The following is a 12028-nucleotide window of genomic DNA, read 5'->3' as shown; positions in this document are numbered from 1 at the left end:
GTGATGCCCAAAGCTGCGTGCCATCACCTCACCAACCAAATTAAGCAAGGATTAGACTCGTCGTACTCGTCCTTGTCCATGTGCAACAGCTGGCACTACAGCCAATAAAGTAGCATGGGGTCTGGTGGATTAAGACTTAATTAACGCCGGGATGCACAGCTCCAGGGATTGGGTTCAGATCTACTCCCTCCGTTTCTAAATATAAGTCTTTGTAGAGATTCCACTAGATAGACTACATACGGAGCAAATTGAATGAATCTAAACTTAAAATGCATCTATATACATCCGTATTCGGTTTATAGTGGAATCTCTATAAAGACTTACATTTAGGAACGGAGGGAGTATTACGCTAACACAACTCGCGCGAGAGTAATCCAATCCAATCCAATCCAATCCAGTCCATAAAGGATATTGATCCACCAGACCCACTACAGTAATGATAATGAGTTTAATGTTCGGAACTAGTACTTGATTTCTACAAGTGATTGAACAGAAGCTTGCTAGGCAGGGAAAGGGAAGGTTTTGGTAACCCACTACAGTAATTAACTGCAGTTGGAACTGTAATGATAATGAGTTTATATTTTACCTGCAGCTTCATTTACTCTGTTCTACCCAATCAATATTACGGCACGCAGATGTTAGCCGTGCTCTCTTTAATTAATTTACGCATCTGTGAAAGCAACCTGATTATGAGTATTCTTAACAGTGCAGATCAAGGCAGCATATATAGAAGGCAAAACGATGTTACTTAGAATGCCTCGCTCACCTTTGGCTGAACTGAGCAACTCTTCATGTGCGACTCTGCAGTCTGTACAAATGGATGGATTGATTTGCTGATGGAAAGCCAGCTGTATACAGTAGATCTGTAGGTAAAAGTCCAGGTAACCGAGAAAGAAAGAAAAAAATATTAGCCTGGAGAAAGATGGGAGTGAACCAGAGTGAGGAGGGACCATTGATCGTCGACGATGCCACTCCGACGTTGAACGAATTAGACCAGGGTAACACCCTGAACACGCCGTCAACCTCTAAATCTGGCAAACCACCACAACCAAACGCCGAAGGAGCAAACCATACATGTCATCCATCAACCACGAGCTCAGCACACGTTCCTTCTTTCAGATGTCGTTGATGCAGACCACAATCTGCATCCGCGTCGATGCTGCAGCAGACGCCGTCGCAACAGCGGAGCTCGAGGACACAAGTTCACCACAAGAATACCGTCGCCGACACAATATCCCCGCTTGAATAGACTGGATCCCAAAATCATCACCGACCATAGAGACAATCGCCTCGCCGGAGAAAAAACCGGAGCTTCTTTATTCAGCATCATCGTCGCCGACGCCGAAGCCAAGACGTCGGATGATCCAAAATCCTCAGCTACTAGGGCTGTAAAACTTAAATCTAAAACAATCCGCATACAAGGGATCTCGCGACCCCCCTCACCACCGACAACAAGAGGTCGCCAGCGAAGTGGAGCTGCCAGAAAACGGCGCCGGAAGGTCGACTCTCTTGGCGGCGGCTAGGCTTGTTGTCGCTGGCCAAAGAGGAAACGTTTTCGATCAACTTAAGGGGCACACGATTCAGTACGCAAAAAGATCTACGAGTAGCTTTTGCGTCGTGCACTAAGGCCCTTCCCGGTGCTCCATGGTGTACAGGTGTTAAGTTGGAGGATAAGCATGGAGGGTTTGCTGCCAAGATGAAGAAGAGGATCAAGCATGTCAAGATCTGGCGCACACTTGCTCAGAAGCTGAAAGATATCAATGGCAGGCTTCAAGCAGCAAAACAGAGGAAGGAGCACTACGCCATGCCAGAAATCGGCAGAAATGATGTTGTTCATGCCAGCCAAGTTCTTAATTTCACAAGGGACGAGGACCTTGTAGGGATTGCTGAGCACAAGCAGCAGCTGATACAATGGCTGACAGGTGATATGCAGGAGGAAAGAAGCAAGATTACCACTGTGTGGGGCATGCCAGGCATGGGGAAAACAAATTTGGTTGCTCATGTGTACAAAACTATAAAAGTATCCTTCGATGTCGTTGCATGGGTAACTGTGTCAGAGAGTTAACATGTTGAGGACTTGCTGAAGAAGATTGCTAGAGAATTTGGCATACCAGTTGATGTTCCTAACATGCAGATCAGAAGCCTAGCCGAGGCCATCTATGAGTACCTCCAAGGTAAAAGATACATCTTAATTCTAGATGATGTTTGGACTACTGATATGTGGTCAGAGATAAGGACTGTCTTTCCATCTAGTGGTCGACTTGTTATCACATCAAGAAAACATGAAGTTTCATTGTTGGCAAATAATATGTCTTCAATTCATTTGGAACCACTTGAAGAAGATAATTCTTGGGAGTTATTCTGCAAATCAGTTTTTTGGAATGATGCTGACAGTAAGTGTCCACCAGAATTACAGAGCTTGGCTTGGAAATTTGTCAAAAAGTGTGATGGTTTCCTATTGCTATAGTATGCATAGGCAGCCTGTTGTCTGGAAAAGGTCAAACTGTTGCAGAATGAAAAGAAGTATTTGATGAGCTAGAGCTCCAGTTGGTAAAAAATGTGATGCCTCGTGTTGAGACAATTCTAAAAATCAGTTTGGAGGACCTTCCATATGATTTGAAGAATTGCCTCCTACATTGTGCATTATTCCCAGAAGATTATTCCATCAAGAGGAGGACAATAATGAGGCATTGGATTGCTGCTGGGTTCATCAAGGAAAAGGAGAACAAAACTCTGGAGGAAGTGGCAGAGGGATACTTGACTGAACTTGTGAACCGAAGCCTACTACAGGTTGTCAAGAGGAATTATACTGGGCGGTTGAAATGGTGCCAGATGCATGATGTCATACGCCTTGTTGCCCTCAATAAAGCTGGTGAAGAATGTTTTGGCAAAGTGTATGATGGCTCTGGAGTATTCTGTATAGAGCGCACACGTCGCATATCAATCCAGAGCAGAAACCTTGAGCGCCTAAGTGAATCTGATGCTACACGTGTCCGTGCAATCCATGTTTTTAACAGGTATCTCGATATTGATTTACTGAAGCCTATCTTAGAATCTTCAAATCTGCTGTCAACGTTGGATCTGCAAGGTACTCATGTCAAGCTGCTACCAGCTGAGGTATTCAACTTGTTTAATCTGCGGTATTTGGGCCTTAGAAATACTGATATAGAAAGTTTACCTGAAGAAATAGGAAGGCTGCAAAACTTAGTAGTCTTGGATTCTTTCAATGCTGCACTGTCGTGCTTACCAAACAACATTGTAAAACTTCAGAGGTTGAGATACCTGTTTGCATGTAATGTTGGCCAACAAGGAGAACTTAATCCTTTTAGTGGTGTAAAGGTGCCTAGTGGTATAAGGCACTTGACTTCACTGCATGCTCTGCAATGTGTGGAAGCAAACTCAGAAATTCTGCGGGGCGTAGCAGCTTTAACTCAGCTAAGAACATTTGCTGTCTGCAATGTGGAAACTAAGCACTCTGCCGACTTGAGAAATGCTATCAAAGAAATGAGACATCTTCAGCATCTACAGATCACAGCTATGGGCGAGAAGGAGGTGCTGCAGCTGGAGGGACTTGTTAACGTAGTTGGTCTAGAAGGGCAGCTCGAGAAGACATCGATACCTCAAGTGATCTCATCTTGGTCCCGCCTTAATAGCCTCACTTGGCTGAAACTGGCATTCTCCAAAATTGATGAGGAATCATTTTCCAGTCTATTGATGCTACATGGTTTATGTCACCTTTCCCTTCTCAAGGCTTTTGAAGGGAAGAAGATGCACTTCGCTGCAGGTTCTTTTCCAAAGCTTCGGAATCTATCTATAAGGGATGCACCACAGCTCAACCAAGTTGAAATAGAAGAAGGTGCAATGGCAAGCCTTGCTAAATTCAAGTTGGTAGCCTGCCCTGATCTGAAGTTTCTTCCTCATGGTGTTGAGCATCTTGCAGCCCTTGAAGAATTATATCTGAGGGACACATCAGAAGAGCTCATAGAGAAGCTTCAGCAAAAGAGAGAACCAAAGGAATGCACTGCTTATCTTAGGAAGATTAGACACATCAAAAGAGTTACTGTTGTACTAACCAAGAATGGCTTGCAGGAAAGGATTCGGTGACTGGAAAACTTGCTACAGTCCCACCTATAACTACTGGTAAGGATTGGCTGTTCTGTACATATACGAAGCTAAATAAGCTGCGAGTGATGGATTAGATTCATTTCTTTCTTACACTGTTCACTGAGTTTACCTGAAAAGTTCATTTTGTTCACCGAGTAACATAAACTACTAATAGCATGCTTTAATTTTTGACTTCCCTGACTTGTATTTGCAGGCCTCTTGATTGTCAGAAGCTGGAGTTTTGTTCCACTTCCAGAAACCCAACATCTTCTCAAGGGCCGCAAGAAGAACAGAGTTCAATAGCTGCAAGTAAGATGATGTGTTCATAATCACAGCCAATCAAATGAGCATGAAGAGTGAATGTTAGACATCATCATCTGAAATCCAACATTGGACTGACGATAGGTGGTTGTTTTCAAATGTACGAGCGAAGACATTTTATTATGAATTTAGTTGTCATAGCTGTTCGGAGGCTATGTATTTATTTATTTTGATTGCTTGTTTCCATTGCCTGAGACGTGGACTATACACCGTGTGCAAGACACTGTGGTTTGTAATAAAGCAAGGAGTAGTTCCAGCAGTGGAATAATCTGAACATGTTCAGGCGGCTGTGTCGGTGTTGCCTGAAGACTGCAGCGCATGTAAGCAGGCTGGAAACATGATACGTGGCACAGAGCCGGCCATGTCGGTGTTGAATCTGTAGCTTGGTTTTACACTTTATTTGTTGCCGTGCATCCGTTGTTCAGTACCTTCTTATTTTGGGCAAACTAGAATGAGACAATGATGAAGAATTATTTGATTTACTGAATTGTAATAGTGTGAACCGATGAACCTGAATTTATCTGTTTCCTACGGTCTGTAATAATGTAGAACAATCAACATGCTTTTGGTGGGAAAAAAGTACATTTAATCTGAACATTGAGTAAGCAGGATCGTGGGCCATCGGACTGAGCTTGCATCCTGGCGGTTCCTTTCTCCCCTCTACTCTGCTTTGCCTTGTTCTGAGCATTCTGAATTCTTAACACTTGCAGGTAGCTTCTCGACTGAACTTTGAACATTCTGAATTTTCAACACATGCAGCTTCAGGTTTCAGCCACCACCTCGGTATCCCTCTCTCCTGCACTCTGGTTTCTCTCGCAACGCCCCCTCCATTTCTGAACCTCCCACTTCGTCGTCGTCGCCAGCTCCCACCTGCCTCACGCTCACACGACGGCCGTTCGACAGAATGTCGCCACGGAGAATGTTGCATACGTGGAGCAAACTGCTGTTGTGGTCGCCGGGGAAGCTCCAGCCTCAAGCACGGACTGCGACAGGACCGAGCTTCGTGCGGACCTGCTCGTTCGTATCTTCCGCACCCTGCAGATCCCGGATCTCTTCCGCTCCGGCGGCGCCTGCTGTTCATGGCGCCTTAGCCACCTGGAAGCCCGCCGGTTCCGTCTGTGCTCGCCCGGCCTCACCAGAGCCCTTGCCTGCTCTACTCCGCGGCGGACCGCGACGATGGCACAGCCACACTGCACCACCTGTGCACCGGCAAGCTCTGCCACGTCACCATCCTGGGGCCCTCCTTTCGATCCCGCTACGTCATGGGTTCCTCCTACGGTTGGCTCATCACCGCTGACGAGCGCTCCCATCTCATGCTCGTCAACCCCATAACTGGCGCTCAGGTCACCGTGCCGCCACCGGAAACCATGCACAACGTCGAGCTCTGTTATGGTGAGGAAGGCCGCAATTTGGATGCCTACGATCTTATTTATGTTGACACGGTCCCGCACCGGAACATAGAGCCATATGGACTTTCAATGGAGCAAGGTCGCTTTTGCTTCTACATGATTGTAGCCATGTCGTGCGACCCGTCAAGTAAAAATTGCGTCGTGGTACGTGTACACAAGCCTAAAAACCTGCTCTCCTATGCTAGGGTTGGGGACACCAAGTGGTCTTGGGTTGATACACACGAAGAATGCAAGAGCTACGTTGATGTTTGTTATGATAACGGCGATGGTTTGTTCTATGCTCTTCGAGGTTGTGGTGATGTGCATACCATTGATCTCCGTGGACCATCTCCACTGGTGAATATTGTCTACAAGCACAAGGTGGATTATCACACCAACAGTAAGTATATTGTACAAGCGCCATGGGGTGATTTCTTTCAGATATGGAGATGGGATCGATATCTTGAGGATGACGAGGACGTGGCGGAGGACAACGACGATAATGATGTGGATGAGGGTGTGGAAGAGTTAGTGGAAAGGGAGGAGGATGAGGATCAGGAGGAGGAGGTGGCGCAGAATGCTGACGTGTTAGTGGAGGTGGACAATGCAGATGTTCTTGTGGAGCAGCGGACCATGGAGGACGACGATGAGAAAGAGCGTGTGACGGCACGCTTTGTTGTCTACAAAATCGACTTTGTCAAACAAAAGCTGACCAAAGTACACAATCTCAAAGAACACACACTGTTCACGGGTTTCAACACTTCATTTTTAGTTCCGGCGAATGACTTCCCCACATTAATACCCAATAGCATCTACCATACAGATGACTTGAATCATAATACTTTCCCGAGAGATTTTCAGATAGACGGGCTTTGATTGACAAGGGCCTTCGGCAGGTTTTCATCTTCAATATGGAAGATAGTTTCACGAATATACTGGCTCCCCATTCTTCAAGATTGAATTGGCCCCCACCGGTTTGGATCCTGCCATAATTTTCTTGTGTTTAGATAAATTTATGTACCTAAGGCAAGGACGTTGTAAAGTTTGGTGTTTCATGAATTAAGAATATTCTGAAGCTATTCGATCAGACCTTGATGAAAGGTAGATTTCCCCTCCCTGTTCATACCTACCTGCAGTTTCATCACATAGTTAGTATTACTTAATATTGTGCAGTATGGTTATAGTTATTTATGTTATCTCTATTATTATGAACAATATTTGTGATACATAACCTTTGATCCAGTACGTTAGGAATTAACGCTCGACAAATGTTTTGTATTCTAATTTTTAAGCGGATGCACTTCACCCATAAATGTTCAATCTTTTTTGGGTAACGATTCTAATGGGCCAACCGGCTGAGCCATGCGCCGGTCGCGCGCCGGGATCCACCAGCTGCACTGCCGCCCTTCGGCCAGAATCACTGGATAGTGGAGAGTGGGATCTTGCGGGTGTAGTGGATGGATAAGGAACCGCTCGCGCTTGTGAAGTTGATGAGAAAATGAGTGGGTGAGAGCGAGGAGCCAGGAAGAAAGGTTGCGCCATTCGCTGAGTTGGTCACGTAGAGTGAACGATTGCAGAAGATGACACGGCAGCAATATAGCTTTTGTTTCGAAAAGGGGGGCTCCCCGGCCTCTGCATCAGAACGACGCATACGTCCAACTTTGTAAATAAGCAAATAGCTTCAATAAGGTCTTAAAGTCTCAAACGAAAGTAAAGGAAAACTCACAAAGAGCCAAAGGCCAATAACAAACTAGCCAAAAAAGCCACAACCGACTGGCATAAGAAAGACAGGTAAACTAATTGCCTATCCTATTACATGACCGCCATCCAAATCGGTTGAACATATCCCGTGCTACCATCTCCCACCGGATAGATCCAGTAACCAAACGCTCCCTGTCCTTCGTCGGAGTGAGTAGCGACCACATACGGATCAACGCAGTGGCTCGGAAGATAACCTGTAAAAAATGAATATTTGTTGTTCTGTTAAAAACCAAATCATTTCTACAGTTCCAGACTGCCCAAAATAAAGCACATACTCCTACGCGAATGTGTCACGCTGTTTCGGACTCTATCCCGTTAAGCCACGTTCCAAATAACGTGCTCACAGAACTTGGAGAAGTAATGTTAAAAGCAATGTGGACCGTCCGTCATAGAACTTTGGCTAACGGGCAACCAAGAAAAAGGTGTTTGATAGTTTCATCCCGATCACAGAATCTACACCTAGTAGGTCTTGTCCAGTTACGCTTTGCCAAATTGTCCTTCGTTAAGATGACTTGTTTATATACAAACCACATAAACACTTTAATTTTCAAAGGAACTTTGACTGTGCAAACATATTCGGAACTTGGAATAGAGCTTGAATTGATAACATCGAGATACATTGATTTAACTGTAAATTCTGCAGACCTAGTAAGCTTCCAGCGTAATTGATCGGGCTGTTGAGATAGCCGAACCTCCATCAGTCTACTCACTAGATGGAGCCACTCTTCCCAACGACTACCGGCTAGCGTCCTCCTGAACTGGATATTAAGGGGAATTGATTGAAATACCGTTGCAACGAAAGTATCACGGCGTTGAACAATATGATACAGAGACAGGTATTGAAGTGCAAGGGGGGTCTCTCCGAGCCAAGTATCCTTCCAGAATCGTGTGCTAGCACCATTGTCGATAATAAACTTTGTCCTATTAAAAAAGACTAATTTGACTCTCATAAGCCCTTCCCAAAAAGGTGAGACAGTCGGCCTCGCTGTCACCTGGGACAAAGTTTTGAAGTGAAGATACTTACTACGGAGGATCTGCGCCCAAGTGGCATCAGTCTCGACAGATAACTTCGACAGCCGCTTGCTGAGAAGACATCTGTTCTTGACCTCAAGATTCTCAATGCCAAGACCCCCTTGGTCTTTCAGTCGACAGAGAATGTCCCATTTGGCGAGTCCGTATTTTCTTTTTAGTTCATCGCTCTGCCAGAAGAATAGGGATCGATAAAAGTGCAGCCTTTTCCTAACTCCAACTGGGACTTCCAAGAAAGACAAGAGAAACATAGGCACACCCGTGAGAACCAAATTAATCAGAATTAATCGGCCTCCGTATGACATGAGCTTGCCCTTCCATCAACTTAGTTTCTTTTCAAAGCGATCCGCGATACACTTCCATTCTCTGTTTGTCAGCTTACGATGGTGAATTGGTATACCTAAATACATAAAAGGTAAGGTCCCCAATTCGCACCCAAACAATTGCCTATAAGCCTCTTGTTCCTCATTGGCTCTTCCAAAACAGAACAATTCGCTTTCGTGAAAGTTAATATTTAACCCGGACAATTGTTCAAATAAGCATAACACCAGCTTCATATTTCTCGCTTTTGCCAAGTCATGCTCCATAAAGATGATCGTATCATTGGCGTACTGTAGGATAGACAGACCTCCATCAACTAGATGAGGCACCAAGCCACCCAGCTGACCAACCTCCTTAGCCCTTCCTATTAGAATTGCCAACATATGAACTACAATGTTGAACAAAATAGGAGATATCGGATCCCCTTGTCTCAGGCCCTTATGTGTCTGGAAATAATGACCTATGTCGTCATTCACTTTAATTCCAACACTCCCTTTTTGCGTGAACAATTCTACCTGGCGTCACCAGGCCTCATCAAAACCTTTCATACGCAAGGCCTGTTGATGGAAAGGCCATTTGACTTTATCGTACGCTTTCTCAAAATCCACCTTAAAAACAACTCCATCTAGTTTTTTCATGTGGATTTCGTGGAGCGTTTCATGAAGGACCACAACCCCTTCTAGGATGTTCATATCCAGCATGAAAGCAGTTTGGGAATGCTGCACCATAGAATGCACAATCTGCGTGAGCCTATTAGTCCCAACCTTGGTGAAAATGTTGAAACTAACATTGAGAAGATAGATCGGCCTGAACTGCTCAATTCTCGCAGCCTCTGTTTTCTTAGGAAGCAATGTTATTGTTCCAAAATTCAAGTGAAATAGCTGAAGCTGTCCAGAGAATAAATCATGGAACATTGGTAGCAAATCCCCCTTAATAATATGCCAGCACTTTTTATAGAATTCCGCCGGAAATCCATCCGGCCCTGGGGCCTTATTGTTTTCATCTGTGTAATGGCTTCAAACACCCCTTTCTCCGAAAACAGGGCAATCAAAATAGCATTCTCATCAGCAGTAAATTGAGGCACATCCTCAATCCTATACACATCCAGGGATACACAATTATCCTCTGGAGGCCCAAACAACTGCTTGCAGTATTCGGTTATGTATAATTTTAGGTTTTCCTATCCTAAAATCGTTCCTTCATCTTGTTCAAGCTCAAAGATTCTCTTCTTTTTGTTCTTGCCATTAGCGATCATGTGAATGAATTGAGTGTTCGCGTCCCCCTGGACAACTTTGCGAACCTTAGCCCGTAGCGCCCACTTTAATTTCTCTTCACGGAGAAGCTCTTTCAACCTCATCTCCGCCTCCAGTTTACCATGAAGCTCCGGGGCTTGAAAAATTGTGGACTCGGATTGTAAATCTAGGGACTGAATAAGTGTAAGAAGCTTTCCTTTTGGACCTTATAAATCCCACTAAGATGCTTAGCCCACCCACACAAGAAACTTCTCAAATGCCTTATCTTATTCTGCCAGCGCTCAACCGAAGTCCTACATCCTGCATCCTTAGCCCATTCTCTGGCTATCAAATCCAAGAAGCCTTCTCTTCCAAACCATGCCAGCTCTAATGAAAAGGAGTTTTTGTTCCCCATGTAGGTTGGCTCACCCGAGTCCAGAAACAAAGGCGTGTCATCAGAAATTCCACGCGAAAGTGTCTGGACCGTTACCAAAGGAAATTTCTGTTCCCATTCGACGCTCGATAGGACTCGGTCCAGCTTCTCAAACGTCGGATTTGGCAAGGCATTAGCCCAGGTAAATTTTCTACCCAAAAGCTCTATCTCCCTCAGATCCAAGCTTTCAATAATAGTATTAAACATAAATGACCACCTGCCGTCGAAGTTATCATTGTTTTTTCCTCTCTCCTCCTAATGATATTGAAATCACCCCCAACCAGAATTGGGAGCTGCTCAGAGCCGCAAATTTGAACAAGATCTACCAAGAACTCTGGTTTGAGCTCCGGCTGCGCGGCACCATAAACCGCCACCAGTGCCCAATTAAACCCATCAGCTTTCGACCTAACCCGAAACTTAACTGTGAAATCTCCCATCACTACACTTCGGACTTCCAGCGAATCGCATCTCACTCCAAGTAAGATCCCGCCCGATCTTCCTCTCGGAGGCAGGCAGTGCCAATCGAAATCGACACCTCCCGATAAAGTATTAAGAAACTGGGACGAAAAATTATCTCTATCAGTTTCCGTGAGAGCAATAAAATCCAACTTATGCTCGATAGACGCATCTGCAAGAAACCTTCTTTTAGCCAAGTCTTTCAGACCTCTGCTATTCCAAAAGATTCCTTTCATATTTCATCATGAAATTTTTTAGTAGTACGGATCCTAGCACTCCTACGCACCGCTGAAGCAGGGTAGATCTTCCGCTTCCACTTGCGTTTAGGTTTGTTTTGATCCTCCACCCGGTCCTCACAACCGGGCTCAGTGGATCGAACTACTGCAGCCTCAAAAGTGTCATCCTCTTCCTCTGACTCAGGAATGGATGGTGCAAGATCCGCACAAAAATTATCGAGCACCCTGACCCCCAACGCATCGATATCAGCATCATTCATGGCTTTTACCGCTGCTAAGTTTCGAATCGTTTCTAAAGCGCGTTCCACTTCCAAATCTATGAGATCATTAACAGAGTTGGAAATTTCACTATCATAACTACCTAGTGAAAATCCTAATTGATATGCATTATTAATAATATCATTATTAGAAAAATGCAGAATGGAATTAGAAGTGTTGACCGAGTGGTGACCTCAATGTCACGAAGCTTGGCCGCCCTCATGGCGCACCGCTGCTGCATGTCATTAACCTCCGGATGATCCTGGAGACGGCAGCTCATCCGTCACCCCACAGAGACCGGATCCGGAATCCCTCCAAAGGCGATGACCTCCTCCCGAGTGACCCCACTTGGAATAAAGCCACCGGCCTCACCCCCAGCACACCGCAAAGTTGCACCCCTCGAAGAGTCGGCAGGAGTTGCCGGGGGAAGCGGCAGGGATCTCCCCGGCACCACTAACGTCTGCCTCGAACCGAGGCCCTGGGACACCG

The 12028-nt window shown here is 45.3% G+C and overlaps 1 pseudogene; it reads left to right on the top strand.

Moving 5' to 3' along the window:
- The first annotated feature begins 1666 nt into the window (after positions 1-1666).
- Positions 1667-4104, top strand: LOC125525997 (annotated as a pseudogene).
- Positions 4105-12028: the final 7924 nt, after the last annotated feature.

Source organism: Triticum urartu, chromosome 7, assembly GCF_003073215.2.
Source record: "Triticum urartu cultivar G1812 chromosome 7, Tu2.1, whole genome shotgun sequence".
Taxonomy (NCBI): Eukaryota; Viridiplantae; Streptophyta; class Magnoliopsida; order Poales; family Poaceae; genus Triticum; species Triticum urartu.
The sequence above is the reverse complement of the archived record's forward strand: the minus strand, read 5'-3'. Positions and strand labels throughout refer to the sequence as shown.